The sequence below is a fragment of the Tursiops truncatus genome, chromosome X (genome assembly GCF_011762595.2).
Source record: "Tursiops truncatus isolate mTurTru1 chromosome X, mTurTru1.mat.Y, whole genome shotgun sequence".
Lineage (NCBI taxonomy): Eukaryota > Metazoa > Chordata > Mammalia > Artiodactyla > Delphinidae > Tursiops > Tursiops truncatus.
This window is the reverse complement of record NC_047055.1, coordinates 93,898,656-93,918,234: the sequence shown is the minus strand read 5'-3', so window position 1 is coordinate 93,918,234 and position 19,579 is coordinate 93,898,656. Positions and strand designations below refer to the sequence as shown.

Genomic DNA, 19,579 nt, shown 5'->3' with positions numbered 1-19,579 from the left:
GCCTGGGGGTCTCGGATATTTTGCAAAAACCTCCCCTACCCCGTTGGATGGTGTCACTATTGCCGAGTAGCAAACCACTCCGAAGCCTGGTGACTTAAAACAAGCATTTTATGCTGATCACGGATTCGTGGGTCAGGAATTTGGACAGGGACAGCGTGTCTCTGCTTTACGATGACTGGGACCTCAGCTGGGAGATTAGAGGGCTGGGGTGACACAAACGGCTGGGGGCTGGAATCATCTGGAAGCTCCTTTAGTCACAAGGCTAGCACCTGAGATGACTTGAAGGCTGGGCTCAGAGGGGCCTGCCAAACTGCATGCAACATCTAGGATGCCTCTCGTGTGGCTTGGGGTCTCACAGCATTGCGGCTGGGGTCTGAGAGGAAGTGTCCCTGGAGGTGACACGTAGAGAGAGAGGGTCTTGATGGGGAGACCCAGGTGGAAGCTTCACGGCCTCAGCTGACCTCGCCTGGGAGGTCATTCACTTCCGCTGCGTTCTGTTGGTTCCGAGTGAGTCACTGGACCATGTCAGATTCAAGGGGAAAGGATGTCGATGCCACCTCTGGATGGGAGAGGGGTCAAAGAATTGGCAGGCTTGTTTAAAACCTCCCTGAATGATGCCTATGGGCTAGTTCTGTCCTCTGTCAGACACTGGAGGCTTTTTGTGATGGCAACATTTAAAAAAGACACCCAAGATTTCCTAACAGTGCCATTGAGGGGTTTATTAGGGGTCAAAGCCTGGATCGAAGAGTCACACATTATTTGAATGACAGCTTGAACCATGACAGCCATCAGCAGCAAGTTCATTCCAGAGGGAGCTTAATGCACACATCAGCTCAAATAAATGTCTGTTCCATCTGTTGACGGGAACAGCAAATGCAGAGGGTCGTGTACACAGGGAAGGGAGGAAGCGCTTAGAAAAAGGGAAGAAGTAAAGCAGCTATACTCCAATAAAAATTAATTTTAAAAAAAAGAAAGAAAAAGAGAAGGACAAGAGAGGCATTTTACTAATTAGCAAGATGGGAGAGGTGCGCCCCTTTCGAAGACCCGTTCATAAAAGAGCCGTAGGAGAGGTCAGAAAGCGTTCAGGCTTTCAGGCTTGGGCAGCCACATGGCTTTAGATGGGCCACTTTGGCTTTCTGGTCTCTGTTCCCTCATCTGGAAGGTGAGAAGACCAGATGAAGTTCTGTGAGGTTAGTCTAAGGTTACTCTTGATTTTAACAAAAAGGAACGGCATCCAGTAGGTCAAGGGTAGTGTGGCTAGTACGGGGGCCATCCTTCAGTTCAGGGGGCTTCGCCAAGCCTGCCAGCATGGTCCCGGGTAAGAAATCAGCCAAGCAGAAGCTGGGTCCGCGCCCTCGAAATGCTGCATGTTTGAGGCCCCAGCCAGAGTAGACAGAGGCCCCAGGAATCCAGCACCATGGTTTCAGGCTGTGTTTCCTTTGTGAAGAATCCCATTACAGGGCACTGTTGAAATTGACATTAAAAAGAAGTAAAGAGAATTCCTCTGTACCTTCCATGCAGTTTAGGGAGCAAAAACTTGGCAATTATTCTAAGCTGGCAAAAGAGCCATGTGACAGATGATTTTTAAAAATACTGAATGGAGTTCCTTGACACACCCCAGGTGGAATCCGGCCAGAGGTTTCCTCCATGTCTGGATCAGCTCCCCCTTGAGGCTCCCACACAGGATCTTGCAAAGCCAACGGGGACCGCAAGACCAATACACCACTGGCACCTTCTGGAGGCCTGAGGAGTCGATGGAGTCATATGCGAAAAGGCTGGCCCCATTCTCCTAGCCTCAGGCTCTGAGTTCCAGGTCAGGACCTGGGAGAAAGGCAGAATCTTGGCTGATGAAAAAGGTCATCACACAAAACGGATAGGAGGAGGGGAGATTTGCTCCCAGCAGGGTGGGGACCAGAAGCCCGCCCACCTGGCATTTCCTAAGGTCCCTCTGCCTCTGCAGATGCCCAGGTTTCCTCCTCGTGGAAGATGATATTTTCTAACAAGAGCTCTCATTCATCCCAAATTCTCTTTTACAATGTAAGGTAGAGGGGGATCTATGTCCCCTCCTCCTTGAATCTGGTGGCCTGTGACTACAGCTGAAGTGACACTGTCTGACTTCCGAGGCTAGGTCATTAAAGGCCATCGAGTTTCCTCCTGGTTCTCTCTTGGGATTCTGGCTCTTAGAACCCAGGGACCATGCTGTGAGGACACCCAAGACACACGGACAGGCCCACGTGTAGGTGTTCCAGCTGATAGCGCCTGCTGAGGTCCAGGCCAAAAGCCCCTGGATGTATGACTGGGGGAGCCTCCAGGTCATTCCAGGCCCCAACCTTTGAGACAGGCTCAGCCTTCAGGTCTTCCCAATTGAGGCCTCAGCCATTATGAAGCAGAGACAAGCTGCCCCTGTTATACCCTTTCCAATTTCCTGACCCACAGGATTTGTGAGCAAAATAATATGATGTTGTTTTAAGCCAGTAAGTTCAGGGCTGTTTGTTACACAGCAGTAGTAACTGATATATCTCGGAACTGGCTGTAAACCAGTATTTCTCAAACTGTAGTCCTTGGACTGCTTACAACAGAATTGTGGCTGGGTGGCAGGGAGATTGCTAAAAATGCAGGTCTTGGCCCCCCAGACCCAGGGAATTGGAATTTCTGGCGAATGGGATCAGAAAATGGATGTTTAAAACAAACACCTCCACATGATTCTTCTTAGGTATATTGGTGTAGACGACACCATTAGTGCCGGGTTAGGGAAACGACCTTGAAAACGATTGTCTTGGTTGTTGTTTGGACTGCAAGTTACAAACCAACTCTAGCTAACTTCAGCTCCAAATGAGACTTTCCTAATGGAAGGAGATAAACCTCTCACTTCCTACTTCTCTGTGTGTCCCCTTTATGTTTCCCTCTCTTGCAGATTAACCATCTCTCCTCCATGCCTCCTTGCAGCCGTGTGTGGTCACATGACCAAACTGAGATGTAATGAGAAAGGTCATGTGGCAAATTTCTGGGAGCTTTCCTTCAAAGACAGCTGATAGATGTAGAGAATGGATTTGAGGACATGGGGAGGGGGAAGGGTAAGCTGGCATGAAGTGAGAGAGTGGCATGGACATATATACACTACCAAATGTAAAATAGCTAGCTAGTGGGAAGCAGCCGCATAGCACAGGGAGATCAGCTCGGTGCTTTGTGACCACCTAGAGGGGTGGGATAAGGAGGGTGGGAGGGAGGGAGGGAGACGCAAGAGGGAAGAGATATGGGAACATATGTATATGTATAACTGATTCACTTTGTTATAAAGCAGAAACTAACACACCATTGTAAAGCAATTATACTCCAATAAAGACGTTAAAAAAAAAAAAAGACAGCTGACATGTATCCTTTGCCCCTTTTTCTACCTGTCCTCCATTCTGCTGGCTGGAACGTGGACATGGAAGCTGGACCTGGAGCAGCCATCTTCGACCAAGAGGTGACCTTGGGAATGGAGACCATGCACACTTGAGTGACAAGATAGTAGGAACCCCGATCTCTAAGGACTAGGTGGAATAGGGCCACCTTACCAGTCTTCTGGACTTTTGTGCATGAAAGAAGGAAACTATCTTGTTTAGGCCACTGTGACTGGTTACTGTTACTTACAATTGAAAGTCACCTTCATTGGTGCACATAACAGATGCCATGAGAGGAAACCTCTAAATGATTTGGTACCTAGGGCCAAGGGCTGAATGAGGACTGCCAGGGTCCCCTAGAACATGGGTCTAGAACCAGCTGAAGTCAGGTAACCCTCCTAGGCCTCGAAACACACCAGGAAAAGCCGGCTGGGCTTCAAGCTCTTTCCACAACCCATGGGGTTGTTTAAGACATTGCTGACAGGCTAGCTGCTGTTTCCAGGCTCCCCTGAGGAGCTAGATATCATCTATCAAAGCCGACTGGATTCTAGGTGCCCAGGAGAGACTGAGGTCTCCTGGTGGCAGGTGCTAAAGGTCTAGCTTCAAATTTAGGTCTGTGCTGAGGACCTCATTAGGGCTGAACTTTCATCTAATGAGTCTAATATTTGTTTATAATAATAGATACCATTTAATGAGCGCTCCCTATATGCTAGGCAAAGCGGTGAGCACTTAGCACCCATGATTTCATTTACTCTCACAGCAAGTCTATACAAAAAAGTTTCTCTTATCAGCAGCATGAGAAAACAGTCTCAGAGGCGTTACAAGTAATGAGCCCAAGGTCACACAGATAGCAAGCAGAGGAGCTGGAACTTGGACCCAATCTCGGTGATTCCAAAGCTCAGGGGTTAACATTTCAGTGACCTTCCGGAAACCAACTCTCTTCCCTTCCATCTGACTGGAGCCAGTTCTCCAAGCTGGCACACTTCCTCTCCCCAGGGGACAGAAACCTAGGACACTCCCAAAGATCTGGCAACTTCTGCCTGGACGGGGTTCTTTAGCAAGGCCACAGATGAAAGAGAACATGCTGGAACAGGCTCGGGCAAGAGGGCAATGCCTCTGAAAGGGGTTTGTAAAGTTTCGTTGGTCCAGGGCTCAGAGAGGGTTGGAGAGAAAGGATTATTGGCCCAAAGCCACCGCAGCCACCTGTGCAAGGAAGCTGGGTGTATGTTTGCGTCAAGCATAATAGCGAGCGAATCCAGCCAGGGGTAACTGCTCTGGGGAATTTATCAATCTTGGAAGCATCCCAGTTTTCATGTGAATGATTGCTAATTGCTCATTCTAGAAAGCTAGAAGCCCCTCTCTCCTCTCACCTTTACCTTCACCCCACTCCCCACCTCAACTTCCTGGCTTGCAAACCACCAATTAGGAGGCAAGCTGCTAATTAATACTAATTAACAGGGCTACTTAAAGCAAATGCTATTTAAAAAGCCAAGTGTTTATTACCGAGTTAAATTGGAAAAGTCATGCCAAGTTTACGCGGCTGCCCTGATGTCCTTCCATCTATCACCTTTCTTTCCAGACCCTTCCTCCTCTGGCCACTGCATGTATCGCTCTGATGTGTCTCTGAAGATGGAAACCCTGCCTCTCTGGATGGCTGTCATCAGCTGCCTTCTCCTGGAATAAATGCTTTTGTGGAAGCAGAGGACCTTGAGGTCAGTCTACTGAGGATGGTGGTGGAGTTGGAAAACCTCACGGGGTCTTCTGAAGGTAGTCTTGGGGGGTCTGGGTCTTGCAGTCCAATCTGGACACCCTCATCCCCAAACCCTACTGTGTCCGTGAGTGTCTGTACATCTGAATGAAGTCAAATCAGAGACATCCACGAGATGTTTCCGGCTGTCCAGGCACACGGAAGAATGGTACTTCCTGGCCTGCTGTGGTTGAGTGGAGCCATGTGACCAGTCATGGCCAATGAGTTACGAGCAGGAAGTGACCCTGCTTTCCTTTGCCACTATGGATGGGGATATTCTAAGTAGCAGCCCATCAACCAGTGTCCTGGAGTGAGGGCAAGATAAAGCAAGACCCTCAGCGAACCCCAAATGGGCATATTGTGTGTGTGTGTGTGTGTGTGTGTGTGTGTGTGTGTGTATGAAAAATGAATCTTTGTTGTGTTAAGTCACTGAGAATTTAGGGGACCATTTACTACTGCACCAGAGCCTAGCACTTACCATAGTGGTCCTTAACCTCTTGGTGTTTTGGGTCCATTTTCCAGTTTGGGAGTTCTTATTAACATACTCGAAGGGATTAGGAATCTCACAGGACACTAAACAGGTCTACCGTGGACACGAGTAACTCCCTACTTCAGTTTTGCAATGTCTTTACAGGCACCCACAGCTATGACTCTTGAGCTCTGCACGCTTGGCATTAGTCAGTGCTCACCCGTTGCAGATAATCACCATTTCCTCAGAGCTGGCTTGCCACACGCCACACCTCCTTCCCATGCTTCCAACCGCAATGCCTGACCTGCTTAGAACCGTGTTCTGTCTGACATGGCGCCAGGAGAGTTTCATTCTCCAGCGTTACTCACCTGTAACGTGGGAACACACCTCTTCCCCCAGGCAACCGTGGCTACCCAGTACACTTCCAAGCAAGCGATCCCAGAGATCACAGGAAAGAAAGGCTCCCGAACCAAGATAGAGAGCTCAAATCACACAGGATTGTGAAGCCACTGAAAATACAGCGAGACACAAAGAGAGGTGCGGCAGATTCAAACACTTAGGACAGGGTACCAGCATCCTGCATCCTGCATCCTGGGGTGGGCGATGCTTTGTCTTTCTCTGCTGCCTCCGCCTTCCCCGCTGATGGTGTGGGTATGAAACCACAGTTGAGGTTTGAGGTGCACAGAAGTCTGGAATGTGCCTGGGGCCAGTGTCGCACTCATGCTCAATTGGAGAGATGCAGAGACAGCATGCCCGGCCATGGCTGCCCGCCTCCAATTAGCCTGGGGAGCAGCCAGGGTTATTTGCATTTCTTGGACACATGGGGCCAGAATGAGTGTTACCAATGGGTGGCTGAATATTGAGTGCCTCATATGCCTCATGTATGTTTAGTTTATTATGAATATTTAGTGCCTCGGGTGCCTTAAATATATTTAGCGCCTCATGAATATTTCGTCTCTTGTATATTTAGTGCTTCATGAATATTAGGAATCTCTTGCTCCTTCCACCTCTTTTTATCTCTGTTCACCTATCTGCTCTACGTCATCTGCCTAACGTCTATCCCTGGTTACGAACTTACTTATCAGTGACATTTTATCCAGCCCGCTTGTTTACTTGTCTTCCGTGGCAGACTTGGATATTCTCAAACAGTACAGCAAAAACACATTACGTCAGTTGTAGCTAGAGCTAAATTGTCTGTCTTGGTCAGAATTTTCTTCTATGACGTCTACGGGGTGCTTCAGCCCACTGCCCGTGCACTTTCGAGGCGTATGTACACAACCAGCCAGCAAGGTTGGCCTTCTTACGCTTACTTTCCATATGGGGACTTTGAAACACAGAGAGGTTTAGAAACTTTCCAGAGGCCACACAGCTCATAAGAAGCACAGTCAGAACTTGAACTCAGATCCATTGAATGTTCTCTGACATCACGTTTTGGGGCTTTCGTCTCCACAGCATCAGCTTGATGCTTCCCATCTTATCGCCTCCACAGCTTCTACTAGGGTCCAAGCACTAAATATACAAGATATACTGCCATACCCAACTCGGCCTCCCCTCCCCCTCCCACTAATCCAATCTATACACAGTTTCCAGAAAACAACACACATCTGATTACATCACATCCTCACTTAAACTCTCCAATGGCTTCCCTTTGTTTTCCAAGTAAAGATCCATGACCTACAACTCACTACAAGGTCAGCACGGTCTGGCCTCTGCTGACCATCCCAGCCTCTCTCTCACGCTGTCCCCCTCACTGTCTTCTGGCCACACACCGATCCCCTATCAGTTCTCAAATACGCCATGTTACCTCCCATCACAGGACATTTGCACATGCTGTGCTTTCTGTCTGCAATGCTTTTCCCTTCGTTCTTCATCTAGTTAATGCCCACTTGTCCTGATATCTCAGCTTGCATGCCCCTTCCTCCAAGAAATTCCCCTGACGCCTCTAGTCTAGGTCACTTTCCTAGTGTACAAATTCCTTCCCTGCAGAGGACCGGTGTCAGTTTACCATTATATTTGCATTGGTGTAATTATTTACTAGCCTCTTCCGTGACCTGCAAGTGCTCTGAGATCAGTGACATTAGGCCTTTGCTCCCCACTGTATCTCTAGGGCCCTCTCTATAGGTATTTGTTGTTGTCAATACAGATTATTTTCCTGGGGAAGTTGCCAGAGCCCCTGCCTCAGCTCATCCTCAGCTAGTAGTCCCTCTCTCATGAGGGAGAGGACTACCTCTTTGCCTTACCTGGAATCAGAATTGATGGCCATCTGTGTAGTGTGACCTCAGGTGTTCTCAGAAGTACCCTCCCTCCCATTACGCTGCTGAAAAGTTCCATGACAAAATCATGCCTTTGGGATGGAGTCTTCTGTGAAAATACAAATCCCTCTGAGAGAAATTTCACATAAAGCTGTAGGACCTACTGACCAGAGACTATATGCCAGGCACTTACCACCCATAATGCATGTTAGTTATCTCTTGCTGTGTAACAAATTACCTCCAAACTTAGAGGCCTAAAACAGCACACATTCATTATCTCACAGATTCTGTGGGTCAGGAACCCAGGTGTGGCCTAACTGGGTGCCTCTGGCCCAGGGTCTCTTGTGAGGTTGCAGTTAAGGTATCAACCAGAGCCAGAGGCTCTCCTGGGTGGTGGTTTGGGTGGGGGGCGGTGTCTACTTCCCAGCTCACCCACGTGGCTGGTGCCAGTCTCGGGTCTTCACTGGCTATTGGCTGGAGGTATCAGTTCCACACCACCAAAGGCAGCTCACAACATGGCAGCCGGCTTCCCTCAGAGTGACTGAGCAAAAGAGAGGGTGGGCAAGATGGAAGCCAAGTCTTTCTATAGCCTAATCCCAGAAGTGACATCTCATCATTTCTGCCATATTCTATTTCTATTCGTTAAAACTGAGTCAACAGGTCTAACTGACACTCGAGGGGAAGGGATTACACAGGGGCGTGAATACCAGGAGATGGAGGTCGTGGGAGCCATTGGAGAGGCTGCCTGCCATACGTCAGTTCTCATTCTCCCAGCAGCCTTATAAGGGACTTTTGTCTTCATTTCAAAGGGGAAAAAGCTGGTTCAGAGAGGGTAAGTGTGATGGTTAGATTTTATGTGTCAACTTGGCTAGGCTATGGTGCTGTTGTTTGGTCAAACCCCAGTGTAGATGTTGCTGTGAAGGTATTTTGTAGACATTATTAACATTTCCAATCAGTTGACTGTAAGTAAAGGAAGTTACCCTGGATAATGTGGGTGAGCCTCATCTAATCAGTTGAAGACATTAACAGCAAAACCAGTTTTCCCAGAGAAGAAGGAATTCTGCCTTAAGACTGTAGCATAGAAATCCTGCCCGAGTCTCTAGCCTGCTGGCCTGTCCTGTACATTTCAGAGTCAAGACTACAGTGTCAATGTGGTATATATATATATACAATGGAATACTACTCAGCCATAAAAGAGAATGAAATAATGCTATTTGCAGTAACATGGATGGACCTAGAGATGATCATACTGAGTGAAGTAAGTCAGCTGGAAAAAGACAAATATATGATATCACTTATATGAATCTAAAAAAAAGTGATACAAATGAACTTATTTACAAAACAGAAACAGACTCACAAACATAGAAAACAAACTTATGGTTACCAAAAGGAAAAGGGGGGGATACATTGGGAATTTGGGATGAACAGATACACACTAGTACTGTATATAAAATAGGTAACCTACAAGGACCTACTGTATAGCACAGGAAACTATATTCAATAACTTGTAATAACCTATAATGGAAAAGCATCTGAAAAAGAATATATTATGTATTCTTTGCTGTACACCTGAAACATTGTAAATCAACTATACTTCTACAAAACAAAACGAAAGACTACAATGTCAACTCCTGTCTGAGTTTCCAATCTGTTGGCCTCCCTGTGAATTTTAGACTCAAGACTGCAACATCAATTCTTGCCTGAGTTTCTAACCTGCTGGCCTGCCCGACAAATTTCAGACTTGCCAGTCCCCACAATCATGTGCTTCAAATCCTTAAAATAAGTCTCTTTATAGATTTAAACATAAATTTAAATAATATCTATATCTATCTATCCATTTATCTATCTATCTATATCTCCTATTGTTTCTATTTCTCTGGGCAACCTACTGGTACAATAAGTTTTCCCAAGTCATATCGTTGGTAAGGGGCAAAGCAAGGAGGTGGAGAAAGAAGTTGAGAGCATAAAACAGTCATTCAATCAACAAATATTTACTGAGTAATGTGACAGATCATGTTTTCCAAAGATGGCCATCACAGCATATCCCAACCCTTATGCTCTTCTTATAATGTGATGTGGAAACTTCTCCCATGAAGAGGTGGGCTCTATGTTCTCTTCCAGTGAATCTGGGTGGGTGTGGAACTACACAGAAGTGACCCTATTTGATTTCTGAGCCTTTGTCTTAAAAGGTGACACCACTTTTGCCTACCCCTCTTGAGATGTTCACACTTGGAATTTGGCAGCCATGCTGTGAGGCAGCCCAAGCTACCCCATGAGGAGAGAGCTGCTGCTGAGGCCATGTGTAGGTAAGGTGATCTGGCTGACAGTCCAGCTGGGGGTTCCAGCCAGCATCCAGCATCCACCACCATATAGGCGAGTGTACAAGCCTTCAGACCGTTTCAGCACCAGCCTTTGAGTCTTCCCAAGAGAGATCCCAGCCATTCTGGAGTGGAGACGAGCTACCCCTGCTATGCACTGTCTGAATTCATGACCCAAAGAAACCTTGAAGGGTCAAAAAAAAAAAAAAGATTGCTGTTGTTTTAAGTCGCTAAGTTTAAAGGTGATCTGTTACACAGCCATAGATAACTGGACCAGGCCCTGTTGGAGGCCCAAGGGATACACTGGTGAGTAAGATGGATCTGCTCCAACGGGGCTTTGTGTTAGGCAGCTCGGGCTGCTATAACAAAATACCACCGACTGGAAGCTTAAACAACAGATATTTAGTTCTCACAGTTCTGGAGCCTGAGAAGTCCAAGATCAAGGTTACGGCCAATTCAGTTCCTGGTGAGGACTCTCTTCCTGGCTTGCAGATGGCTGTCTTCTTGCTGTGTCTTCACATGGCAAAGAGAAAGAGAGAGATCCCTCTGGTGTCCCTTATTATAAGGGTACTAATCCCATCATGAGGTCCCACTTTCATGACCTAATCACTTCCCAAAGGCCCCACCTCCAAATACAATCACATTGGATGTTAGGGCTTCAACATGTGAATTTTGGGTGGACACAAACATTCAGTCCACAGCAAGTTTACATGCCAAATGAGGGAGACAGTCCAGAATCACATAAACAAACAGGTAAATAACCTATCAATGCCACTGAGAAAATGAAACAGGGCCATGTGTTCTGGAGGTACTGCTCAAGCTAGAGTGGTGAGAGAAGGCTTCTCGGAGGCGGTGCTATGTGGGTTGAGATGTGAATGATGGGGAGAGGCAGATGAGCAAAGAGGAGGGGAAAGGCATTCCCAAGTGAAGGGACAGCAAATTCAAGGCTCAGAAACAAGGCCAAACTTGAATGGGGCTCTTTGAAGGATATCAGCAGCTGGGAGGTGGCAGAGGGCAAGGGGTCCAGTGGTGGTAGGTCCCACTGCCTGAGGCAGGGATAGAGGACTTCATTGGTTGAGAATAAAGCGCCAGGACTCTTTCATGTGTCCCCTCACAGCCAACCTGTGGGTGGGCGGGTTGTGAGGTGTGCGGGGGGGGTGAGGAGAGGGGCGTACAGGGCAGATCCAGTACTCCAGGAAAGGGGATTCTGGGAGGGGTCAGCGCAAGCGGCATCAGAGTTGGTCCAGCCCTGCCCAAAGCCTGCCCTGTGCCGGCTGACCTCCACTCTGGGGTGGGAGTGGCAGAGGGATGCTCGCGAATATCAATGGACTCTTTCTCCTTTCAGTAAACTCAGCAGAACCCTGGCCTTTGTCTGGGGCCCCTGCTCCCCGGGGAGATCTCATAAAGGGCCTCGAGCAGCAGGCCAGAGCTAAGGATGGGGCAGTCCGGGCTGTCCTCACAATGGCAGGGTGAGGAGGTTAAAGCCTGGTGTCAGCTGCTCAGAATCTTGTCCCCAGGGCTTTTCCTGCTTTTGTCGTTTCTGGTCATAGGTGTGATATTTGATGGGGGCCTCTCTGCAGTTAACTACAGAACTCGGGTAGCGGGCAGCAAGGCTGGCCTTGGCCAAGGCTGCAATGGACTGGTGAGCTGCACTGGGGGTGGGACACAGGGGAGGGATCTGAAGCCTCCGACTGCACAGTCTCTGGGCTTTCAGACTCCCAGCTCCATGGGCTCCATGGGACTCATACATTTGTGTCTTGCATCCCCAATATCTTAGGCAGGGAACCCGCAACTGCCTCATGTTGTGGACGATTCTTGTTCAGCAAGTGTGGTGGGGTTTTGGGGAAAGGAGCTTGCCATGGGAAGACACTGCTGGGGGACTGAGGCGACTTCACACCTGGACTCTCCAGGAATGGTGAGTGAATGCACTAAAACTGCACATCCCCGTCAACGGCAGAAGGATAGATAACCCGTGGTCTAGTCGCACAATGGAATACTACTCAGCAATATAAAAGAAGACATAAAGCAATATAAAAGAATGTATATAAAATATATAAAACTAATATGTATTATATCATATATATGTTATATATTATAAAATATATAAATAATATGCTTTATTCTTTATAAATTAAAATATAAATATTTCTAGATTTATTTCTATATTTATATTCTATACAGTATAAATATATACAATGTAAATATATTTCTATATTTTATATTAAATATAGAAATTTTAATATTTATATATTACATATAAAATTATAAATATATGATTATATAATCATCATGTCTTTTCATATATTCTTTATATATAAAAGAATATATAAAGACTTCAATAACACGAGTGAATCTTACAGACATCATTCTGCGTGAAAGAAGCCAGAGTGAGATGCTGTGGGATTCCATTTATAATAAGTTCACAGGCAGGCAAAACCGATCTATAATCAGAATAGCTAGAAGTCAGAATAGTGGTTCCTTATGGGGGCATTGATGGGGCGGGGCATGAGGGAACCTTCTGGGGCAGGTGCTGGAATTGTTCTAAATCTTGATCTAGGCAATGGTCATGTATGTCTCTACACACATATAAATTCATTGAGCCGATCATCTAGGATCTGTGCACTCTACCATATACATGTTACACTTCAAGAAAAAAAAAAAGAAAGTTAGAAATGACCTGTCCAATGGGAGCTCTGCTACCTGCCCCCCCACCAACACGCACCCTGCTGCTGAGAGGAAAGTGCTGAGTGCTAATTAGCCCAGGGGCTCTTGTAGGGACTATTCAGGGAGCCAGGTTCCAACTGTACTGAGGATTTTAAGCCTCATTCTCCAAAGGAGCCTTTGGCTGGCACCTGGTCCCTCAATTCAGTTCTGTTCCTGTCCACAGCACTTGGGCTGCAGCGGGTGGCGTGGGGAGGCTGCCCTTGAGCACAGCAGCCAGAAAGCCCTTGGCCCAATTACTAAGCCTCCTCTCAGTACCTCAATCACATAGGCAGGGGCCAGGGGCCTAGGCTGTCTTCATGGCGTCACCTTTGCCGGTGTTTTCTCCATCACTTCCTCCCCGCAGCAGAAAGCTGGCTGTGGCTACATGACCACAGCCTTCCCCTAGGAGCTCCTCACTTTGCTAGTTTGGCTTCCTGAATACCAGTACCTATACTTTGCTGTTTTGATTGAATATCTGGAGTTTCTCCGGCCTGGCCGTCCCATCTTGAATTGCCTTCCCTTCCATATAATCTGCCCGCCGCAGACACAAGTCCACAAACAAATGCCTCTCCAGAAGGGACTCCAGGCTGACCTGTTCCTGAGTAGTCTGGGGGAGGTCCTCAGTGCTGCTTTGCATCTTGAAGCCAACAGGAAGCGAAGTACTGAAAACTGAAGGCATATGGGTGAATGACTCACTCGGCAAAGGACCCTTCCCACTGGCCCTGCAAGCTAGGGCAGGACTAGGAAGCAGGGAACTTTGTCCAACCCACCTGACATTTGCAAGGGCCACGGATACCAGCGCTCCAGCATCCTTGAGAGGGATGATGGAGATAGGTGGTCCTCCTCAAATGTCTCCTCAAAATTGACCATCTCACCCCTGTAAACTCACCAGTGTGGGATTCCGTGCAAATCTAGAAGTATTGATCATGAGGAGATACCTAAGAAATACAAGACACAGTTCCTAGTGCTGGAGCGCCTCAACATTTATTGAACGAGAAAAATGGATAGATGACTTCCAATGAGCCGTGGAATGATTGAGTGCACTCACGTCCCTCCGCTGTCTCTCCCAAAGCCCCCGCTAAAATGACAGTGATGGGATTTTTAAAGAAGGATCTAAATCCATAAGGACAAAAAAATGAGAGAAGAAAATTACAGCCCTTGAAAGATGTCATCACATTTGGGAAGCCAGCAGGCAAATGGACGAAAGGTAACTGACTCAGCGGACCAGAGAATGCTGGAAGCCAATGGCCTGTGGTGGGTAGAAGCTTCAGGAGGCAAGCTGATTCGGGCAGCAGAACCCGAGAAAGTCTGAGGAAATGGAGGTGCCAGGTACTGCAGAAGGTACAGATAGGCTGAAAACAGGGTTGTTTGCACGTCTGTTGAAGGAGCAGTGATGTCTCACTGCTAGGTCACCTCGTGCCCATCCCCCACTCCACGAGAGCCTGGGGTTCCCTCTTTGGAGAGACTGAACAGGAAGGACTCTAGACTCAGGACCCCATGCTCCGTTGACTGCAAGGGTGCTATACTGAAAGCAGGAGGTGCTGTACTGGAAACAGAGTTAATAAATGATTATCGTCATCTTAAGCCACTAGGTTTTGGGGCGATTCGTTACGCAGTAGTAGATAACTAATAAAGAAAATAAACGATGAATCCACAAAGTAAACAATGAATCTAGGATTTAGAAAACTGGAGATCCTAAATATGGGAGAGGGGCGAAATGAATTCTCACTTGGATGCTGAGGGGAGATCCCAGGGGTGTCGCTGAGCAGCAGAGGTAGAGCGGAAGCCAAGACAACCACAGTAGGAGCATGCGGGATCCTGGGACAGGGTCTCAAAGAAAAAACACCAAGAAGCTGAGGAGTTTATTTGAATGTATCCAGAAACTAAACAAACAAAAAGGAGGTAAGAGATAAATATTAACTCTAAAGACAACAAAAGTTTGTACAGTGAAGGACATGTATTCCAAGCATACTACATGACATGGCAGGGAGTACGTTTCCATACTTATAGACACTGAATATTGATTTAACAAAAAGAAGTGATACAATGTTATTAGGATAATAGGGGCAAGAGACAGTCTAGGGATGAGGAGAGGGGAGTTAAATTTGATTTTCAAGTAAAACACCAATGGTGGATTTGTTTTCTAGGGCTGCCAATAACGTACCGCAAATTGAGTGGCTTAAACAACAGAAATGTATCGTCTCGCGGTTCTGGAGGCTAGAAGTCCGAGATCGAGGTGTCGGCAGGGCCATGCTCCCTGTGAAGGCTCTAGGGAAGGATCTGTTTAAGGTCTCGCTCAGCTTCCGATAGTTCCTTGGCTTGTGGCAGCATAACTCCAATCTCCACACAGTGTTCTCCTTATGTGCATGTCTGTGTCCAAACTTCCCCTCTTTAGAAGGACGCCAGCCATATTGGATTAGGGTCCACCCTAATGACCTCATCTTAACTTGATCATCTGCAAAGACCCTATTTCCAAATAAGGTCACAATCACAGGTACTGGGGGTTAGGACTTCAGCATCTTTGGAGGGGACACAATTCAACCCATAAGAGATCGTAATGTCTAAGGTTAACATATCAAGAAATAACGGTATAAGCATGATATTTAGAAATAGGAAGGTAAATATGAAGACAGATTAGAGAGTGGAAAGTGGTTCCTTGTGGGTGGCAGAAATTGAGCTCGAGCCAATGAGGGCTGCTGCTTTTTCTTTTTTTTCTTTTTTTTTTTTTCTGGGACGCGGGCCTCTCACTGTTGTGGCCTCTCCCGTTGCGGAGCACAGGCTCCGGACGCGCAGGCTCAGCGGCCATGGCTCGCGGACCCAGCCGCTCTGCGGCATGTGGGATCTTCCCGGACCGGGGCACGAACCCGTGTCCCCTGCATCGGCAGGCGGACTCTCAACCACTGCGCCACCAGGGAAGCCCTGCTGCTTTTTCTTTATGAGCCTGAAAGGACTGCCTGACTATTGAAAACATGCACATTTCTCACCCACCTCAATTATCACACTTAGCACGTGTCATTGCAATATGATTACTCATCTGTGGTCCACACAGGACCATAAATTCCTGCAGGCTGATAACAATCATAGCCAACATTTATAGAATGCTTACTGTGTGCCCCCCCCCCCCCAATATTCTAAGCAGCTCACAGCAGCCCTGTGAAGAGGTATTGTTATTACTCACCATTTCAGATGGCAGAACTGAGGCACAGAGAAGTTAAGTAATTTATCTAAGGTCACACAGTTAACTTGAAGAGCCTGGATTAGAAAGGCAACACTACTTCTATTTCGGATTCCTTTTGGCGTTCCCTATATTGCTGAGTATGGAGTCACACCACCGTAGGTACACGATATCTGTTAGAGGTAGGAAGAAGGGGGTGAAGGGGCCTCTTTGTCTACTTATCTTTGATGAATGTGTGGTTGTCCTCTCTCCCAGGCCAGCCAAGTCTCATTACGTCAGCACTCCATGCTCTCCTCTTAGGGAAGGTGTCTGCCCTCATGCCCTCCCATCTGGGTCGCCATATTCTTTTTCATCTAGTCCATCCCACTCCATGACTGCAGCTGATTGGGCTAGAAAGGGCCCCTGACCCCAGACCAGCCAATCAGAGGCTGCTCTGGGAGCCAGAGTGTGGCGTGCTCTGGTGAGGAGACAACTTGGTCAGTCCAGTTCTTCCTCCTGGGAAATGTTTCACTTAGCTGCACAGAGAATCCAAGCCACTCAGCCATGGACAGAAGGCAGCATCAGTCTTTCCAGGGTTGGTTAAGTTGTGAGAAGCAGAGAATGACTGATGGAGGGAGAACAGAGAGAAGCAGGACCGAGTCACAACCCCAGGAGAGCCATAGAGAAGATGCCTAGGGCTCCCTCAGTGCCCTCAGGCTGTCCAATTTTTGACCTCGTGTTGCCTCACAAGCACCCCCCTTTTTTTGAGATGCTTGAATCTCCTCCAATCTTGTAAACAGCCCCCATTGTCTGTGATGGCCTGTTTCTTACATCTGGGCATTTCTCCCTCCCAGATGTTTTCCTCAACATATCTTCCTCTATTTCACTCTTCTTACCTTTTTATTGCCCTCCCTCCCCCTCTAGTGCTCTGGCTAACCAGACATTACATTTTTACTGTGCGTTGTTTTTAATAAAGTCATGGACTGTCAGCCCTGTGAGGCACCTTTTAGATTAGTGCTATCCAATAGAACTTTCTACGATGATGGAAGTGTTCCATATCTGTGCTGTCCAAGACAGCAGCCACCAGACACATGTTGCTATTAAGTACTTGAAATGTGGCCGGTGTGACTGAGGAGCTAAATTTTTTAAACTATTTAATTTTAATCAGTTTAAATTTGAATAGCCCCATGTGACTAATGGCTACCGAGTTGGACAGTACAGTCGTTCCGTCTTCCGATCCATTACCTCTTTTTACAGATGAGTCTCTTCTTGTGAGCGTAAGAGCCGTATTCCAGTGGCTGCCTCCTCAAGTCACCCCCCAGCTATAGGACACAGCAGCACAGGACTGGGGTGACGGGCCCCCGCTGAAAGTCAAACGGTTGCATCCTCAGGACAGCAGGCCCAGGTAGACCCTCCGAGGCTCTCCGTGCAAGGGCCTGTGTGTAGCGGGGGTTGAGAGACAAGTCAGGTGATTGGGCTGAAGCAGGACGTCGTAACCTCAAGTTTTAGGGCCACCTCTTTGATCTGGGGGACTTCCTCAGAGGTGGTCAATGTGTTAGCCCCTGGGACAGAAATGAGCTAGGTGATTTCCGAAACGGCTTTAGCTGGACTACGTGGCCCAGATGTGGCCACGTGACTTTGCTCTGGCCAATGGCAGGTGAACGGAAAAGATGGACGCCACATCCAGACCTGGCCCATAGAAATCGCCCGTGTGCTCTTTCCCCTTCCACACCTTGGTACAGATGAGTCCAGCAGAGCTACAAGATGGAAGGAGCCTGGGTCCCTGAATCACTCCTGGAGAGGAGAGCCTCCTTTCCTTCGGGAATACCCATTTTGGACTTTATTTCAGTGATAATCTTCCGTTGCGGTAAGCCATTGCACCTTGGGGGGTGTATCTGTTGCAGCAGCCAGCATTTCCCTGACTATTACACCCCCAGAAAACAGACTTCCTCCTGGACGGGTTCTTATGTCATGGACGGTGAGGATTGGGGTCCCTTTGGCAGTGCAGTGAGGGTGATGTGGTCTTGTCAGTTGCCATCTGAGATCTCGGACGACAGTGATGCTCGGCGCCTGTGCTGAGCTCAGAACTGACTGAGTCTGGGCAGGGCCTTCCTGATCCTCCCAGCCTACCCTCTGTGTAGCCGTGGGCTGATAGACTCATGCTCCCGTCGCTCTCCTAGGTCTCTGAATGGAGGGTCTCTAACTGATGCCCATAAGGGAATGGAACCCTTCTGGGAGTGCAGAGGCCTACAGAACAACCTCTCTGAGGAGCTGACAGCCCTCACCCTCCACGTGGATAATACACGGACCATGTGAGGCTTCCCTCCTCCGGGGTCCACAGGCTGGACCGGTGGGTCTCAGTGTGAGGGACGGGGAGAGCGCCCAAGAGCTCATGTGACTCATCCTAATGTGAGCAGCAAGGAGAAAGTCAAAGAAATTGGAGTCACGACTTAAGTGAGGTCTACGGTGGGTATTTCCTGGCATAGGATGGAGGAGCCTGGCCAAAATTCCCTGCCCAAACTTCCCAGCTCTGAGAGTCACGGATGAAGGGCAGAGACTTTTTGCCTCGTTAACCAAACTAGGGAATACAAGAGGAAGACCAGGCTTGGGAGGGGAACTGTTGAGACCACTTTGGAGCACACAAAGTTTGAGGGGTCAGTGGGGTGCTCGCATGGATGCTTCTAGCAGCTGCATGGGAACGGGGACCTGAGCGGGCCGGATCAAGGAGCAAACTTGTGTCTGGGGACAGGTGACGATGGAAACCACGGTGAGGAAGGGGACTGTCGAGAGAGCTAAATGCAGGGCAGGAGGAGAAGAGACGTGGGAGAAAGGGGTGTCAGAGGAGCCACGGTGGGAGAGTGTGAGGGAGGAAGGAGTGGACAGCCAGGTGGGGCAGCGAGAGGACAGGAGGGCGAGGGGCCTGGAAAAGCCACTGCATCTGGTGACACGAGCTCATTGGCGGCCCGCGAGAGCGAAAGCTAACCCAGAAGGACACTCACTGGTTGGCAAGGGGAAGCCAGGTGGAGATTTAAAATTTATGGCACAGAGTCTGCAAAAAGGATAAATTGCCCCATCAGGACTGGGAGCTAATTGTATCACGTGGTGTGCCTGGGGCAGGGATGGTCTAGCGGTACAAAATACAAGCCCACTTGCACAAGCTTCAGTGAAAAGGGAGAATTTATGGGAAGAATATGAGGCTATCTCCAAGATCCAGGGACAGGAAGTGCAGCCGGTCTCTGGGGGCAGGAACCGGCCACTGGGGAGCCAGCAGGAACCTGGGCAGCTCCATCCTCTCCTTTCTCTATCTCTGCTGCTCTGAGGTCTCTGACCTCTGCTTTCCTCCTGGACGGCTTCTTTCTTCTCTCTCAGCTTTTTCTGTTGCTCTGTGCACACAGTGGAAAATGGCTGCCTCAGGTGGCCCTCCTGGTCTGTTCACTTCCTTCTCCTCTGGGCTCACACTGTGCCTGGCACAAGGCTTTCAAGCAGCCAACAAAAACTGCCTAGAACCGCCAAGGTGTCCCAAGGCCCTGGGAGAGCACCTGATTGGTCCAGT

At 48.3% G+C, this 19,579-nt stretch overlaps 1 long non-coding RNA gene across 1 annotated transcript in view; it reads left to right on the top strand.

The window, feature by feature from the left end:
* LOC117310415 (uncharacterized) overlaps nt 1-19,579 on the top strand; it is a 261,394-nt gene that overhangs the window by 206,394 nt on the left and 35,421 nt on the right. Inside the window, exon 14 of the long non-coding RNA XR_012329167.1 lies at nt 4,963-5,095. This is a non-coding gene — a long non-coding RNA (uncharacterized lncRNA). The remainder of the gene's footprint in view (nt 1-4,962; nt 5,096-19,579) is intronic.